Source organism: Mobula hypostoma, chromosome 7, assembly GCF_963921235.1.
Source record: "Mobula hypostoma chromosome 7, sMobHyp1.1, whole genome shotgun sequence".
Lineage (NCBI taxonomy): Eukaryota > Metazoa > Chordata > Chondrichthyes > Myliobatiformes > Myliobatidae > Mobula > Mobula hypostoma.
In genome coordinates, this window is record NC_086103.1 from 110,585,023 (window position 1) to 110,604,386 (window position 19,364).

Below are 19,364 nucleotides of genomic sequence, written 5' to 3' on the forward strand. Positions count from 1 at the left end.
AATCCCAACACTGGCGCATCTCAGGGATGAGTGCTTAGCCCATTTGTCTACTCTCTGGAGACCAGGGTTTCTCAACCAGGGTTCTACGAGAGATCGTGATAAAAAAATAAACATTGTTCTTGAACTTCACACAACATGTGATGCTGGCGCTCAGAGTGGTGGGCAGTGTCCAAGCAGCCCCATTAGCAATCTCATTAGAGGTCTCACAGCCCAATATGGCAGTGCACAATGGGACCATGTTTATTCTCAGTTTTTTTCACATGAGATAGGGGTGGTCATGGATAATTGGTGAGCGCTGTATTGCACAGAGGGGTGGCCATTTATAATTGATGAATGCTGTATTGCACAGAGGGGAGGACAGTAGGCTGATAATTGGTGAACACTGTATTGCACAGAGGGGAGGATGGTAGGCTGATAATTCGTGAGCACTGTATTGCACAGAGGGGAGGATGGTAGGCTAATGAGGAATGTGAAGAGCATTTTCCAAGCATTGAATGGAGTCACCCAACGTGTTGTGATGTCAGCCTCTCCCTCCCAAATTACCCCATCCCCCACCCCCAACTTCCCTGAAGCACCGTGACGTATTTATAGAAGCGAACAAACTACTGGTGTGGGAGAAAGTTAGACTGACATTTTCATTATGAAGACGGTCCAGAGGTGATTTTTGAAGGGGAGGTGTGAGATGGAAGAGGAGGATTTTAGGCCTGGGCAGCTGGACAATTCTTGTAAGGATAATGATGAAGAATTACAATCTTCAGAGTAATTTTACTGCACTAGTGCTACAACAGACACAAAAAAGTACATTTTTTTACAAAACTATATTTATTTATGCAAAAATACACAAAGTACAAACATTAAGTATTTACAAGACAGTGAATAAATTCCAATTAAAATGATTACTACTGTCCGTAAAACAGTCAATTCCCTGGGGAGCCCACCAATCGCAGAAATCCACCACTGTACCGATCGTGACCGCATGATCCCTCTCTGAGGACAGCCGGACACGAATGTATCCTCGGAAGAGGGGCAGGCAGTCGGCACTGGCAGAGCCCTCGACTTTGCACCACCTAGACCCATGAACGGCCATTTTGGCCAGGCTTAGGAGCAAGCCCACCAGTAGATCCTCCTCCCGACTCGCTCCCTTCCGCACTGGGTGCCCGTATACAAGGAGCGCAGGGCTGACGTGCAGCCAGAACCTGAGCAGCCCCTTCAGATACTCAAACAGGGGCTGCAACCTCTCACACCCCATACAAGCATGGTACACTGACCCCTCCCGGACACAGAATGGACAGGTGGACGGGGTGTCAGTACCTGTTGCACGGTACTGTCCTGTGCAACACCTTCCACCCCAGGTCCCCAATGTACAGGGGAAGGACCCCTGCATAAAGAGATTTCCACTGGGGACTTCCTCCGCTGCCAGATGGTAAAACAGACAATCTCGGAGGGTGGTCACTGCACAGGTATCTCTGCAGGGTCCTGAGGCGGAGAGCCGACAGCTGGGTGCACACACACACACTAACACCAGCCTCTTCTAGGTCCTGGAGACAGAAACAGTGGGTGGGACTAAAGTAATCATTGGTAACATATCTTTACAATGAAGGCTGCTTATCAATGGGTGTTACACCGACTGGTTATCCAAGTTGCGCTTAGTTCATGGCAAACAACTTACAAATGTAGCAATGGCTCCAGCAAAACTGAAAAGGCACTTACAGTAACTACGTATCACGGCCATATGACACAAAATCCCCAGGACCTGACAGGGTATTCCCTCGGACCTTGAAGGAGACTAGTGTTGAAATTGCAGGGGCCCTGGCAGATATATTTAAAATGTCGATGTCTACAGGTGAGGTGCCGGAGGATTGGAGAGTAGCTCGTGTTGTTCCGTTGTTTAAAAAAGGATCGAAAAGTAATCCGGGAAATTATAGGCTGGTAAATTTGACGTCGGTAGTGGGTAAGTTATTGGAGGGAGTACTAAGAGACAGAATCTACAAGCATTTGGATAGACAGGGACTTATTAGGGAGAGTCAACATGGCTTTGTGCGTGGTAGGTCATGTTTGACCAATTTATTGGAGTTTTTTGAGGAGGTTACCAGGAAAGTGGATGAAGGGAAGGCAGTGGATGTTGTCTACATGGACGTCAGTAAGGCCTTTGACAAGGTCCCGCATGGGAGGTTAGGAAAATTCAGTCCCTCGGTATACATGGAGAGGTGGTAAATTGGATTAGACATTGGCTCAATGGAAGAAGCCAAAGAGTGGTAGTAAAGAATTGCTTCTCAGAGTGGAGGCCTGTGACTAGTGGTGTGCCACAGGGATCAGTGCTGTGTCCATTGTTATTTGTCATCTATATCAATGATCTGGATGATAATGTGGTAAATCGGTTCAGCAAATTTGCTGATGACACAAAGATTGGAGGTGTAGTGGACAGTGAGGAAAGTTTTCAGAGCCTGCAGAGGGACTTGGACCAGCTGGAAAAATGGGCTGAAAAACGGCAGATGGAGTTTAATACAGACAAGTGTGAAGTATTGCATTTTGGAAGGACAAACCAAGGTAGAACATACAGGGTAAATGGTAAGGCACTGAGGAGTGCAGTAGAACAGAGGGATCTGGGTATACAGATACAAAATTCCCTAAAAGTGGCGTCACAGGTAGATAGGGTCATAAAGAGAGCTTTTGATACATTGGCCTTTATTAATCAAAGTATTGAGTACAAGAGCTGGAATGTTATGATGAGGTTGTATAAGGCATTGATGAGGCCAAATCTGGAGTATTGTATTCAGTTTTGGTCACCAAATTACAGGAAGGATATTAATAAGGTTGAAAGAGTGCAGAGAAGGTTTACAAGGATGTTGCCAGGACTTGAGAAACTCAGTTACAGAGAAAGGTTGAATAGGTTAGGACTTTATTCCCTGGAGCGTAGAAGAATGAGGGGAGATTTGATAGAGGTATATAAAATTATGATGGGTATAGATAGAGTGAATGCAAGCAGGCTTTTTCCACTGAGGCAAGGGGAGAAAAAAAACAGAGGACATGGGTTAAGGGTGAGGGGGGAAAAGTTTAAAGGGAACATTGGAGGGGACTTCTTCACACAGAGCGGTGGGAGTATGGAATGAGCTGCCAGACGAGGTGGTAAATGCATGTTCTTTTTTAACATTTAAGAATAAATTGGACAGATACGTGGATGGGAGGTGTATGGAGGGATATGGTCCGTGTGCAGGTCAGTGGGACTAGGCAGAAAATAGTTCAGCACAGCCAAGAAGGACCAAAAGGCCTGTTTCTGTGCTGTAGTTTTTCTATGGTTTCTATAAAAGTGCTGATTATTTTAAACCACTATTGTAATTTCAAAACAAACAGATTAAAGCTTTTGAATATAAAGTCACAGTCAGTAAAGGGACACGGAAGCAAGTTATTTAGTAGCTTTAAGTCCAGTTCACTCGAGAATGTTTTTAAAAACTGTGCGAAAACCTGGAGAAAGAGCACATCAATCTCCTGCTACTTAATGAAATCTGGTGGCTTAGTAGAGGAGGTGTTCTTAACAGGTTGTTGAGCTGCAAGGTGAATCGTAGGACTACTTCCAAGAAAATAGTAGGCCGGATTCTGCTGGGTGCTTTGAAGATGACGAATGACTACAGAAACTAGCCTGCTTAACAGACATTTTTCATCATATGTACCAATTGAACAAGTCTCTGCAAAGCCCTGGAGAAAAAATTTTGACTTCAAGTGACAAGATTTTTGGATTTAAAAGGAAACTGAATCTTTGGATAAGTCATGCTGCAAAAGGAAAAATTGAAATGTTTCCACAGCTGCTTGGGCTTGAGAGTGAGGAAGGGTCTCAGAAAGTCTTGAGTGCTATTGAAATGCACTTGGAAGAGTTGCAGAACAAAATTGAACAGTACTTCCCTCCCTTTCAACACAAGTGTACGGCTGGGTGAAGGACCCTTTCTCTGAATCTTCTGCTGAGCCTGAGGACTTAACTTTGAGAGAAGAGGAAGAACTTTGTGAGCTGCACTCTAATAATGCACTCAAGATGAGATTTACTGACCTGCCCCTGGACAAGTTCTGGATTTCTGTGAAAGAAGAGTATCCTGCCATTCATAGGAAAGCAGTGAGCATTTTGCTGCAGTTTTCAACTTCTTTCATGTGTGAGCAAGCTTTTACCTTGTTTAACAAGCATCAAGAGCAAGGATAGAAATTGTCTCATTTCAGTTGAAAGTGAAACCCATGTGTGCTTATCTCAAGTCCAATCCAGAATTAAGAAATTTATTATGTTTGCCTTGAGAGATTTTAAGATTTAAAACAGAGAAAGAAAGAGTAATTTCAAGAAAAGTAAGCTAAGCGTAACATCTTTTTTTTTCAAGAAAGTCATTCTGTACTCAAAAGAGCATTGACAATCATTTTTGGATTATTATATCTACAGCTTACTGGTCACACTCATGTACCGTGAGCTCTAGATTTCGTTTTTTTATGCAGAGGTTCCCTGAGACCTGAAAATTATTTCAAGGACTCCTGCAGGGCAAAAAGGTTGAGAAAAGCTGCTCTAGTTCCATGACTGCATGGCTAGGGACAGCTCAAACGGTATGTATAAATTTGCCTCTGATACAACCGTTGTTGGCTGGATTTCAGAGGGTGAGGAGAGGGTATACAGGAGTGAGTGGTGTCATAGCAACAGCCTTGCACTCAATGTCAGTAAGTCCAAAGAACTGATTGTGGATTTCAGAATTGTGCATGATCTCTCAGGCTACTCACTAGCAACACCTTCATACTTCCTCTGGAATTATTAAGCTTTACCTGTACTGTTACAATCGATTTTGCTCCTTCTCATCGTCCCTTCAGAAAAGGTAAGATGAGGGAACACACACCAGTACTTACAGAGGGATCGGAAGTGATATTGACATCAATTTCCTAGGTGTCAATATCTCTTAGGATCTAACCTGAACCCAACATATTGATACAGCTACAAAGAAGGCACAACAGCGGCTATACTTCATGAAGAGTTTGAGGAGGCTTGGTATGTCACCAAGAAGACTCACAAGTTTCTACAGATGTATCATGGAGAGCATTGCAGGAAGGATACTAGCATGGATAGAGCATTAGCTGATTGGCAGGGGGCAAATAGCGGGAATAAAAGGAACCTTTTATGGTTTGCTGCTGGGAACTAGTGGTGTTCCACAGGGGTCAGTATTGGGACCACTTGTTTTTACATTGTGTTACGTACCCCATAACTGGGTTGCCAAACCAGCAGAAATGGACCACTTAGTTGGAGTCTGGATTACTGGAACTAAGAAAGTTTTATTAAAGAAATAAGTAACACAGTACTCTAATAGTAAGGATATGAATGCAACACATTAGCAATGATAAAACACACATGTACACAGAACTAGGGTAATAGGAATCAACCAAGCTCTATCGCAGTCTAGGCGTAAAATGATCAGTCTCAAGTGACGCAGAGTTCAGTTCAGCATAGTACAGTTCGCAGTAATTGCTGTTGTGCCGTTGGAGAGAGAGAGAGAAGATGATATGCAAATCTGATTCAGACAGACCTTTAATGTTCTTCGCAGTTAGCTTTCGGGCGGACCCTTTTTTATGTCTTCTGTGGTCATCGACTGTGACCCCTCCGTTCCAGATACGACCGTTCTTCCGCGGTGAACCCGGCACCCAGGCAAGGGCGGACACACACACCAGGTTCCTGCCTATCATACCTTTTCACCCTGTGCATCTATGGTCGGTTCCCGCAACCAGAACTCCAAACTTCCACCAACTTGTCGGGGCACACCGCTTTTCCAGGGTCTCGTTGTCTCATGATCTCATGGTGTGTGTCGTGCCTTAGCGAACCTGTTCTTTTTATCCCCCTGCTGGGGTATCACCTGTCCATCAAACTTCAAACAGTTCAGGTTCAAAGCAACCGGTCTGTCATTACTCGGAACTGTGTCTCTTTTCGTTAATCTCTCTCTTTTCTCTTATTAGCATTTTGAATGTTTCTCCATTGTTTCCCTTATCTCTCTCATCAGCATCAATCTTCTGATAACTAGGTTTGTCATCACAATTGTATGTCAATGAATTGGAACTGATGGCTTTGTGGCCAAGTTTGCAGACAATATGAAGGTAGGTGGAGTGGCAGGTAGCACTCAGGAAGCAGGGAGGCTGCAGAAGGACTTAGACAGATTAGGAGAATGGGCAAAGAAATGGCAAATGGAATACAGTGTTGTGAAGTGTTAGGAGAAGGAATAAAAGCATACACTATTTTCTAAATGGAAAGAAAATTCAAAAATCTGAGGTGCAAAGGGTCTTCAGAGTCATCGTGCAGGATTCCCGAAAGGTTAATTTGCAGGTTGAGTCAGTGGTAAGGAAGGCAAATGCAATGTTAGCATTCATTTCAAACGGACTGGAATATAAAAGCAAGGATGTAATGCTGAGAGTTTATAAGGCACTGGTAGGTAAAGCCTCACTTGGAGTATTGTGAGCAGTTTTGGGCCCCTTATTTAAGAAAAAGGACATGCTGACATTGGAGAGGGTTCAGAGCAGGTTCATGAGAATGATTCCAGGAATCAAAGGCTTATTATGTGAGGAGCAACTGATGGCTCTGGGTCTGTACTCACTGGAATTTAGAAGAATGAGAGGGGTATCTCATTGAAACCTATTGAATGTTGAAAGGCCTCGATAGAGTGACTGTGGAGAAGATGTTTCCTATGGTGGGGGAGAGTCTAGGACCAGAGAGCACAGCCTTAGAATAGAGGGACGTCCATTTAGAATGGAGATGAGGAGGAATTTCTTTGGCCAGAGAGGGTGGTGAATTGCTACAGGCAACTGTGGAGGCCAGGTCAATGAGTGTATTTAAGGCAGAGGTTGATAGGTTCTTGATTAGTCAGGGTGTGAAAGGTTACAAGGAATGGCCTAATTTTGCTCCTCTGTCTTATGGTCTTAAATGAAGGCAATGAACATCCATGTGATTGTGAATAATAGACTATCACCACTTCAAACGTGGTATAATGTAACTAACTGATCACTGAGATGAAAGAATAGTTAAAGAATGTTCTGTGAACAAAACACTTGAATAAACAGACTTTTCTTCGAGCTCCTTGTGCTTCAAGTGTGTAAGTCTGTGCATTCTTGAATTGATTTAGCTACAATTTAATAAATCACTGAGTATATATACTTTACAACAACATCAGAGATACACAACATAAATTTTATTTCCCAGTCATGCACCGTAACCTCTGTGCAACAATACCAGAACACATTGGCCATTTCTTGTGAAGGGCTAATGAGGGCAATGCACATTGTTTCTCCAGGGCATTTTCTGAGAATGCAGAAGATCAGGGGGCTGTTATGGTATTTCCCTCTGTTGGTAAGCTGTAAACATAACAAAATTGTGTTTTAGAAGAATAGGAAAAGAGGGTTTCCAGTTATATATTCAGTTAAATACTCGCAATAAAGTCATGAACAAAGCTGTTCATCATTCCAAGTGTCAGCATGCTTGCCACTCACAATTGAAAAGTCATTTTCTGGTAGAGAGCTCCTACAATTTGGGTCTTGCTTTCTTCCTTGAAGAAAACATCTATTTCACCCATGGTTGAGGCAGAAATGGAAAGAGGCCTTGAGATGATTCCCTCGAGATGCTCTGAAACACAATATATGCAGTCAGCTGTGTAGCTTGGTTATAAATCTGTTTTTAGAACAAGTCATATTTTATAATACATGCCAGCTATAAGAACAAAGTTGATCCATTCAATGGAGCATATTTCTATGATCAGGACAGAATAATTCACTGATACAGAAACGACTCCTAGAGTCCAGAATAAGATGTATCATGATCAGTTATTGCATGATTTTCTGCAGTCATCACTTATTTGAACTCAATCTACATTTGAACCAGCTTCCAATAAAATGACAATTTTTCTTCAAAATCATCCATTTTAATTTTGTTAATTGTCATGTGTTTATTGGTTCACTTTTATAATCAATATATATTTCACCCTGCGATATTAACACAGTAATTTTCCTTCAAATGGTATTGATTTTAGATGGAATATTTGCATAACTTTGGCATTTCCATGCACACGGCTGACTGTAATCCCATGCTGGAGTGAAGTTCTGCTCAGGAGAAGGAATTTGGCAGAACTGCCTACAATTAAGCTGCTGAAGAATCACATCACAAAAGGAGTATCTAATCTTTTCTCTTTGAACTGACATGTAAGAAACAGCTTCATGAGCACCAGGATAGTGTTACTTTAAACAAACAAAAAAAAAAGACTTCTATATTAGGAACACAAGTGATTCTGCAGATGCTGGAAATATTGAGTAACACACACAAAATGCTGGACTTGCTAAGTTTCTCCAGAATTTTGTGTGTGTTACTTTCATTTCAGTCTTGGTAAAATATTTCTATTAACATTTTTTGTTTTAATTCATGATAGGTTAGCTTTTTAAATTAATTTATATTATATATTTAATGTATTTAAAGATGTATATAAAAGTAATATATTTAAACAATATTCTATGTATATTTCTAATCTTTGTTGGTCTTTTTTACAATTTTTAGGCTTTAAATACAACCAAAGAACTTTTTAAATGTTGAATTTCTCATAATGTTTTGTGTATTTGATAGCTTTGGCAGTTCTAATTTAGGAAAGAGGCTGGCTGCTAAGATTTATAACCATCCTGTAGTCCCCTGATCAAATTAAGGTGTGGGAGTTTCTATTAAGAGGAGACTGCAAGGACTAATTTATTGCATATGTCTGTGGCAATCCCAAGCAATAGGACATTACTAGAAATTTTTGCCCTGTTTTGTTTCATAGTAACTGGCACAAAAAATTTAAATGATGCCATGAATATTGAGGTTTTCAACATTCTATCTCCATTGGATAAAATTCACTTCGTCTCAGACCAAATCACTACAAAATTCATTATTCTTGTGATTAATACGCTAGTTCTTGAATGAAAGAATAAATTTCCATTCATATAATATCTTTAATTGCCCAAGGATGTCTTAAATTGTTAAACAGCCAATGACATCCTTTCGTTCATGTGTAAAAATTGTAATAGTGGAGGGAAACACAATCGCCAGTTTTTGCCTAACAAATGTCAACACATGGGTCATGACTATCAAATCTGTTTTAATGATATTGGTTATGAGTTAAATTTGGGTCAAAGTAGCAAAAGAGCTCTATTGTTCCTGTCTGATAAGTATCATGGGATCTTTTACATTAAACCTAATGTCTCTTTCAAACAATCTACCTTACAGAGTGTAGTATTCCCCAAGTTATGCAATGAAGTGTCAGATAAATTGATTTGAAATCTGCAATAATAATATCATTGACTTTTTTTTCATAATCTTGTGAGTTCCCTGGTCAGGCCAACATCTATTGCTCATCCCAAAATACAGTACCTTTGAATGTACTTCTGTGGCTTGTAAAACCATTTCAAACGCTAGCTAAAAGTTGACCATATCACTATTTCAAAGATCTGTCCTGGGACCAGCATGCAAGTGCCATTACAAAGAAGGCATGGCAGCACCTTAACTTTCTTAGAAGTTTGCAACGACCAGGCATGTCATTTAAAGGCTTATTTATACTTGTGCGTCAAATGTACACCATAGGTATGGCGTAGCTGCATACCCTACGCTGTACTCTACGCGAAACCTGCGCCGTAGCCTAACGCGCACCTCTCTCAAAATGTAACTATGCGTCGCAGCGATGCAGACCTCAACAACTGTGATTGGTCCGCTTGGTAGCATCACATTTCCTCCTACGCTGCAATAGCTTGCCATTGGGCGACTGAAGGACAGGGAAGGAACTCTGGCTGCAATGCTTTTCATAAAGATTTACAGACCTCTGAAATTATGGAGGACCCTGTACTTGACGCCAGTTTGTAGCTAGCTGCTACAGCCTGTTGACTTCCACCTGAAGCTAAAACTCAAATAGTGATTGCTAGTCTCTGAGTATACTATGCGTACACTGATACGATATTAATGGTTGGAGATGATAAACCAAATCGTCAAATCTAACCGCCGACATCCAAAAATATCTTAAATGCATTTCCTCGTCCATGTCTCTCAGTGGCCAGACAAGCACAGAAAATTCACCCTCCTTCAGTTTCAGTCACCATTGTTTGAAGTTTGACTTTCTTCATGTTGAGTTTCAACACAAAGAAAATCAACACAGTGGCATAGAAACCCCAACTAGCGTTTTGGCAGTGAATTGCAGAGTGACGCAGACACACCAGCGCACAAGTATAAATGCTCACAACAGCGTAGCCCACTTGCGTAGGCTAGTACACACAAGTATAAATCAGCCTTAACACTTTGACAAACTTCTATAGATGCATGGAGGAGAGTATACTGACTGGTTGTACTGATCAATTTCCCAGCTCTGTCACAGTCCTGATCATTAATTCCCTATCTTTCTCCTAATTTTTTTTGATTGTGCCATAGTTCCGACCATTAATTTCCCATTTGCTTCTAATTCTCTTTGATGATGGCACACCTGGTTTCCATCAAGACCTGCAGCATAAGAACCCCGGCGTTACAACCACTAGTCACCAGATCATTGGTTTTGCCTGTGTGGTAATTAATGCTTCCCAGCCACTTAGGACCATGTGTTCTAAGTTTTGCTTCAGTTTGAAGATTTACCTATGAAACCCCGTCTCTCTGTGTCAAGGCTCCGTGTCCAGATCCCTCCTGTTTGCTGTTCAACATTCACGTCCGCATAATCATCCTAACTCAATCTACGTGCCTGTGTCCTGCACTTGGGTTCGCTTCATTCGCTCATTGCAACAGAACTATCTGGCCACAATGGACCCAGTGGACACAAATACCCTACAACAAGCCCTCGCCAGCCAGGGCTCCCTACTGGGTCTGCACAATCGACTTCTCCAGGATGTCATGGAGAACCTCCATTCCCTGTCTGCTAACATAACGAAGATCGGTGACCAGGTGGACCGTGTATCCACTCATTTTACCCCATCCACTCCTGGAACTCTGTCTAACCAACCCATACAGCCTGTAGTGGCAACCCCTATGCGTCAGCAACACCCCCGCCAAGAGAGCTGCACGCACCTGAACCAGAACACTATGCTGGGGATTTAGGGAAGTGCCGGGCCTTCCTTCTGCAATGCTCCTTGGTGTTCGAACAGCAGTCATCCACGTACTCCACGGATAAGTTAAAGATAGCTTATATCATGGGGTTGCTGTGGGGAAGTGCCTTAGTGTGGGCTACAGCTGCTCGGGATAATCAACCGGATATCTGCTCTGCTTTCCCCAACTTTATCGCGGAAATGTAAAAGATATTTGACCACCCTGTCCGTGGTAAAGATGCCACTAAGCGTCTACTTACTCTCCATCAGGGCTCATGCAGTGTTGCTGAACATTCTGCAGAGTTCCGGACATTAGCGGCCAACTCGGGGTGGAATGATGAGGCACTCCAAGTGTTATTTTGGAATGGTCTCAGCGACATGGTAAAAGACGAGTTGGTGGTAAGAGATGACACCGACAGCCTGGATTCCTTGATCTCCCTAGCTGTCAGGTTGGACAATCGTCTTCGAGAATGCCATAGGGAAAAAAACAGTCGTCCACCACCTTTGGCCACTCCACGGCACTCACTACTGTCTCCCACCAGCACAATCCTCTCTTCTTCTCCTGCTCCTAGAATAGCTCCCAGCCCGACAGTTTCCACCGCCCCGGGAGAGGAACCCATGCAGCTGGGACGGAACTGTCTTTCTCGCACAGAGCGACTCCGGAGATTGAGAGTGGGGGAGTGTCTCTATTGTGGCCAGTCCGGCCACTTCCATGCTACCTGTCCCCTTCGGCCAAAAGGGAGGGCTCACCAGTAGAAAGGGGGACCCTGGTGAGCCAAACAACATTTCCTACCGTCTCCCGAACCCGGATGCAGATCCAAGCTACTTTACGTTACAACCAACAGTCCCTGCCTCTGTCAGCACTGGTGGACTCCGGCACTGAGGGAAACCTTTTGGATGAAGACAGAGCTTCCCGGGCTGGAATTCCTCAGGAGCCATCGAGTACCCCTCTGGAAGCCCAAGGCACTGGACGGTAGGCTTCTGGCCCGAGTCACACACTGCACACCACCCCTGTCTCTTATTCTCTCCGGGAACCATTGGGAACAGGTATGATTTAACCTAATTTCCTCTCCTCAAGCTCCTATAGTTCTTCAGTACCCCTGGTTAAGCCGCCATAATCCCCACATTGACTGGTCCACCGGGAAGATAGTCAGCTGGAGTCCATTCTGTTACTCCACTTGTCTACAATCAGTCTTGTCCCCCGTGAAAGTCACCGCAATCTCGCCTGCCGCAGAAACCCCCGACTTTTATCCAAGGTTCCAGCAGAGTATCACGATCTGGGAGAAGTTTTTAGCAAACAACAGGCTCTTTCCCTGCCTCCACACCGCCCTTATGATTGCACGATTGACTTCTCCCCGGAGCACCTCTACCCACCAGTTGGCTGTATAACCTGTCCCGACGAGAAAGTGAAGCAATGGAGGCTTACCTTAATGACTCTTTCATGGCGGGCATTATCCGACCCTCATCTTCCCCCGCAGGTGCAGTGTTCTTCTTTGTGGGGAAGAAAGATGGTTCACTGCGCCCCTTCATTGACTACTAGGGTCTGAATAGCATCACCATAAATAACAAATATCCACTACCCCTTATCAACTCTGCTTTCGAACCCCTTCACGGAGCCACCATCTTCTCCAAGTTGGACCTACGAAGTGCCTACCACCTGGTCAGAATAAGGGAGGGAGATGAGTGGAAAACAGCTTTTAACACCCCTCTTGGTCACTTCGAGTACCTGGTCATGCCATTCAGTCTCACCAATGCCCCCACCGTCACGGCCTGGAGGAACACTCCTGGATTCCCCGCTCCTTCATCCTCGACCCTTCCCTCATCTGTGATTTCCATTGAGACAATCTGCACAAGCCTGGTGGTGCGCCTGGAGGCTCCCGTTGAGGGGAGAGGGTTCATGTCACGGTCCCGATCATTAATTCCCTATCTTTCTCCTAATTTCCTTTGATTGTGCCACGGTTCCAAATGTTAATTTTCCATTTGCTTCTAATTCTCTTTGATGACGACACATCTGGTTTCCATCAAGACCTACAGCATAAGAACCCCAGCATTACAACCACTAGTCACCAGATCGTTGGTTTTACCTGTATGGTAATTAACATTTCCCGGTTGCTTAGGACCGTGTGTTCTAGGTTTTGCTCCAGTTTTAAGGTTTACCTATGAAACTCCGTCTCTCTGTGTCAAGGCTCCGTGTCCAGATCCCTCCTGTTTTCTGTTCAACGTTCACATCTGCATAAGCATCCTAACTCAATCTCAGTGCCTGTGTCCTGCACTTGGGTTCGCTTCATTCACTCATTGCAACAAGCTCTTTACTTCACACCAATCGATTTCCCAGCTCTTTACATCATCGCTCCCCCCTCCTGGTTTCACCTATCACCTACTACCTTGTATTTCTTTCTCCCCTTCCCCCACCTTCCCCCTCTGACTTCTCATCATTTTTCTCCAATTCTGAGGGTCTTGACCCAAAACGTCAACTGTTTACTCTTTTCCATAGATGTTGCCTGGTCTGTTGAGTTCCTCCAGCATTTTGGGTGTGTTAGTTGTATCACAGCCTGGTACGGAAATGCCAATGCTCTTGAATGGAAAAGCCTACAAAAGGTAATGGATATAGTCTGTTATTTTATTGGGTTTGCTGACTGTGAAGTTCTAAACTCAAAGAAAGACCTTAAGCCCTATCCGACATAGGTAGTTACTAGAATCCTCTTTAAAGGGAGTTTCTACTATAGCTATTGTCATGTGTGAAGCCAAGCAAGCTGCAGAACGGATGCTGTTAATGAGAGAGAGATAACGAGAGACAAGGGAGAGCCATTCAAAATGCTAATAAGAGAGAAGAAAGAGATAATGAGAGAGAGAGAGAGAGAGAGAGAGAGAGAGAGAGAGAGAGAGAGAGAGAGAGAGACACATAATTCAGTATATTGGCGTCTGCCACAGACAGTTTGCTCTGAACCTGAATTGTTCATTAACAATCCTGCTGAGACAATAGGAAGTGTGAAGTTTGATGGACAGGTGATACCCCATCAGGGGGAGGATAAAATAGCGGGTTTGCTAAGGCACAGACACACACGCCACGAGACTGCATTGTACCTCACAAGTTGGTGGGAGTTTGTAGGACCGATTCGCGTAAATCGGTCAGAGGCTCACAGGGTGTAAAGGTACGCCTGGTGGGAACCTGTTGTGTGTCCGCCCTTGCCTGGGTGCCGGGTTCACCACGGAAGAATGATTGCATCCAGAACGGAGGGGTCACAGTCGGTGACCACAATGGGATCAGAAAGCCTCGAAAGGTTCACCTGAAACATCAACTGTATCTCTCTCTCTCTCTCTCTCTCTCTCTCTCTCTCCAACGGTACAACAGCGATTACTTCAAACTACCCTAGAGTGAACTGAACTCTGCCTTCACCTTAAGACCGATCATTTTACCCCTAGACTGCGATAGAGCTTGGGTGATTCCTATTACCCTAGTTCTGTGTATATGTGTATACTGTCATTGCTAACCTGTTACATTTATATCCTTGAAGTTAGTGTACTGCATTACTTATTTCTTTTAATAAAACTTTATTAGTTTCTAGTAATCACAGACTCCAATGAGTGCTCCATTTCTGCTGGTTTGACAACCCAGTTACGGCATACGTAACAGAAGTGGGGGCTCGTCGTCCGGGATTTTGAACGCCAAAATTGGGACTGGTTAAATCAATTGGGTTAAATTCCCGAATAAAAAAAAAGGGCAAACAGCAGAAATGGAGATTGAAGAATTTCTAAAGGCGCCAACCTTGGAGGTATTAGAGGATGCCAAGAAATGAGAATTGGTGACTGTTGCAATACGGTTGTATCTTTTGAAGGGGAAGCAGACAATGAGGAGAGCAGAGATGCACAGAGCCATCGTTGAGCATTATGTATCTAAAGATGTGTTTCCCCACGGGGAGCTGGAGCTGGTGTCTATGAGCAAACCTGGTGGGGAGGCGCTGCAGTTGCAGATGGAAAGATTAAGGCTCGAGCATGAGTTCTGAGTAAAGCAGCTAGAAAGGGAAAAGAGAGAAAAGCAGCTAGAACGGGAAGAAAGAGAGAAACAGCTAGAAAGGGAAGAGAGAGAAAAGCAGCTAGAACGGGAAGAGAGAGAGAAGCAGAAGGAAAGGGAGTTTGAGCTGGAGAAGTTAACGATAACACTAGAGGGGGGCCTAATGCTGGACCAAGGTGGAGGGTTCAAGGCGACCCAGGAGGTTAGGTTGGTTCCCTCATTTGAGGAGTCTGATGTTGATCGGTACTTTCTACATTTCGGAAAAGTCGCTGCAAGTCAGGACTGGCCGAGGGATAAGTGGGCTGTTTTACTCCAGAGCATGCTTAAGGGGAAGGCTCAGCAAGCTTACTCAGCGTTGTCAGCAGAAGATGCACAGAAGTATGATGTGGTAAAAGAGGCTATACTCAGGATTTATGAGTTGGTCCCGGAGGCATACTGGCAAAGGTTCCAGAATGTGAGGAAGCAGTGGGGCCGCATGTATTTAGAGTTTGCCCGTGAGATGCAGATGTATTGTGAGCGTTGGTGTGCCTCGAAAGGGGTCAATGGGGATTATGACAGACTGCTACAGCTAATACTGATTGAGCAATTTAAAGGTTGTGTTCCTGAAGGTATGAGGCCCTATCTAGATGAGATAGAGGCAGAAACCTTAGCCGCAACTGCTAAGTTAGCGGATGAGTACTCGTTAACACACAAAGCAAAGTTTACCCCGAATAAGAGCTACCAGAAGGGTAGTCGAGAGGGCAGAGAGAGTCCATCAGAAAAGCCATAAAGTAAGCCGGGGACTGGAGAGAAGGATAAGGAAGATGGGAAGCAGTTGGTAGGAAGTCTCCTGGCTTCATACGCTGTAATTGTGGGAAAGCCGGTCACATTGCGTCCAGATGTTTTGCCCCAAAGAAGGAGACAGGGAAAGGAAAAACGATGACTCCGACTGGCTGTATTGAGCCGGCAAACAAACCGCCACGGGAGAAGAGGTCTGGTAGAGTTCAGGAAGGGTGCGAGAAGTTTATTTCGGCTGGATTGGTATCGGTGAAGGAGGGGTCAACCCCAGTTCCAGTACAGATCTGGAGAGACACTGGGGCTTGTCAAGCATTGATCTTAAGGAGAGTCTTAGAATTTAGTGCTGAGACCGAGACTGGGGAGGTCAGTGTGGTAAAAGGCATTGGGAAAGGGACTGAGGCAGTACCTTTGCACCAGATATACCTGAAAAGTGACTTGGTCTCCGACCAGTCACGATAGGGGTGAGGTCCGAATTACTGATGGAAGACGTGGAGGTCTTACTTGGTAATGACCTTGCAGGTGGAGATGTGTACCCAGCAGTAAAGCTGACGAGCAAACCTGCCAGGACTAAGGACCCGCCCATGGACTCACAGGTTTATCCCATTTGCGCAGTGACTCGGTGCATGTCCAGAAAGGCTGCCGAAGCGAATGTAGATTTAGCTGAGACGTTTTTACCAGCCTTGTACCAGGAGGGGTTAGAAAGTGAGAAGAAGGAGCATAGTGGAGCAGAAGGAAGTGAGGGAGTTGAGGTAGATTTATCATTAGCGAGGAAGGAATTTATACAGGCACAGGAACGAGACGAGGAGTTAATGGTTTTGACGGAGACAGCTCTCTCCGAAGCAGAAATAAAAACGGAACCGGTGGGCTATTATATGAAGGAGGGAGTACTGATGAGGAAGTGGAGACCATGTACCATGCCCGCAGATGAGGAGTGGGGGGGGTGGTACGCCAGGTGGTAGTGCCGAAAGTTTATAGGGACGAGATTTTTAACCTGGCCCACAAGATACCCCTCAGTGGACATTTTAGGGTGAGGAAAACAGTCGATAGAATTATGAAAGAGTTTTACTGGCCGAACATGAGGAAGGATATTATTGAGTATTGTAGATGGTGTCACACCTGTCAGGTGGTAGGTAAGCCGAACCAGGTCCTGCCTAAAGCGCCCCTTCGACCGATACCCACTTTCGGGGAATCTTTTTCCCGAATGATTGTGGATTTTGTCGGTCCCCTGCCCAGAATTGTGAGTGGGTGAGAGTATGTGATGACTATGATGTGTACCGCCACTAGGTTTCCGGAGGCTGTGCCCCTGGCAAGTGTCAAGGCTCCCGCAGTGGTAAAGGCGCTTGTGAAATTTTTCACTACGGTGGGGTTGCCAAGGGAAATTCAGCCAGATCAGGGGAGTGTCTTCACATCTCACAGATTCCGACAGATATTGGATGAGATGGGAGCAAAGCAGATTTTGGCCTCCGCGTACCACCCAGAGTCTCGGGGGGCGTTGGAGAGATTCCACGCAACATTAAAGACTATGATTAAAACTTATTGTCAAGAGAACGCTAAAGACTGGGATGATGCCTTGCCTCTCTTGTTATTTGCCGTAAGAGACACGGTTCAGGAGTCATTGGGGTTCAGCCCATTCGAGCTCGTCTTCGGTCATAGGCCCAGAGGACCTCTGACCTTACTGAAAGAGCAATGGTCCAGCCCGACAGTACAAGTCAATGTGATTGATTATGTTTTAAAATTTCGTGAGAGGCTTAAAAGGATCTGTGACCTTGCCAAAGAAAACCTATGAGACTCCCAAACAAAAATGAAACAGCGGCATGATAGACGAGCCCGAGAGCAAGTGTTTCGAGTGGGCGATAGGGTCTTAGTTCTGTTTCCAGTGGTAACCAACCCCCTCCTTGCGAGATTCCACTGTTCGTACAAAGTGATTAAAAAGATAGACTCTTTGAATTGTGTTATTGAAACGCCGAACAGACGTAAGCCGACACAATTAGTGCATATCAATATGCTAAAAGCTTACCACGGTAAGAAAGCAGATCTAGTCGGTGCTATCACAAAATTAAATGAAGCTGTGGTGCCAAATGATATGGGGAAAGCACGTCTTGAAAAAATAATCATGCTGCCAACCAGATTGGAGAACTCTATTGTTTTGGCCAACTTTGCTGATAAGGTCTCTCACTTAACCCCTGAACAGAGCGAGCCGCTGATAAAGCTAGTTAACCAGCATGCAGATGTATGTCCGGATGTCCCAAGGCGATGCTAGGGGACGGTACATGACGTTATTGTTACGTCAGATCAGCCTATTAAGCAACACCCCTATAGGATGAACTTGGAGAAGGGCAAGCTAGTGGAGAAAGAAATTGAACACATGCTAGCCACAGGCATTATTAGGCCATCCAAATTAGAATGGGCGTCTCCCTGTGTGGTTGTCCTGAAACCCGATGGAAACATACGATTCTGTACAGATTACAGAAAGGTGAACACCATCACAAAAACTGACGCTTACCCCATCCCAAGGGTAGATGATTGCATCGATAAAGTGGGGAGGGCTAAGTACATCACAAAGTTCGATTTGCTGAAAGGGTACTGGTGTGTTCCTTTAACCGACCGGGCTAGAGAAATCTCAGCATTTGTCACTCCATCAGGGTTATATGAGTATAATGTCTTACCTTTTGGCATGAAGAACGCTCCAGGGACCTTCCAAAGGATGATTAATTCAGTGATAAAGGGATAAAGAACGCAGAAGCGTATATTGACGATTTGGTGGTCTGGAGTGACACGTGGGATGAGCACATTGTGGCAGTAGAGGAACTGTTTAAACGGCTGTCTGAAGCCAACCTGACAGTGAACCTCACAAAAAGTGAGTTCAGCCATGCTAAGGTCACATATCTGGGATATGTGGTAGGACAGGGGCAGCTGGCATCGATGCAGGCTAAGGTGCAGGCTGTCTCTGAAGTTCCCATCCCGACGGACAAGAGGGCCCTGAGAAAGTTTTTGGGGATGCTGGGGTACTACCGGAAGTTTTGTAAAAACTTTGCGGATATTACCCTCCCTCTTACTAAGCTCTTGCCAAAGAATGAGAAGTTTGTGTGAAACGACCTTTGTCAAGAAGCCTTCAAGAGTCTGAAGGCGATACTGTGCCACCACCCTCTATTGAATGCGCCTGACTTTTCAAAACCCTTCTCCCTAGCAACAGATGCTAGCGACGAAGCGGCCAGGGCGGTGCTGTTACAGACAGACAAAGAGGAAATTGACCACCCAGTGGCTTATTTTTCTAAGAAGTTTAATGTCCATCAGAGAAATTATTCCACTGTGGAAAAGGAATTACTGGCAATCATTCTGGCATTACAACATTTTGAGGTTTATATTTGTCCTGCACGGAAACCACTAATAGTTTACACTGATCACAACCCATTAGTGTTTTTGACCACAATGAAGGATAAAAATAAACGCTTGTTAAAGTTGGGGTCTGATATTACAGGAATTTGATATAAAGATAAAACATGTAAAA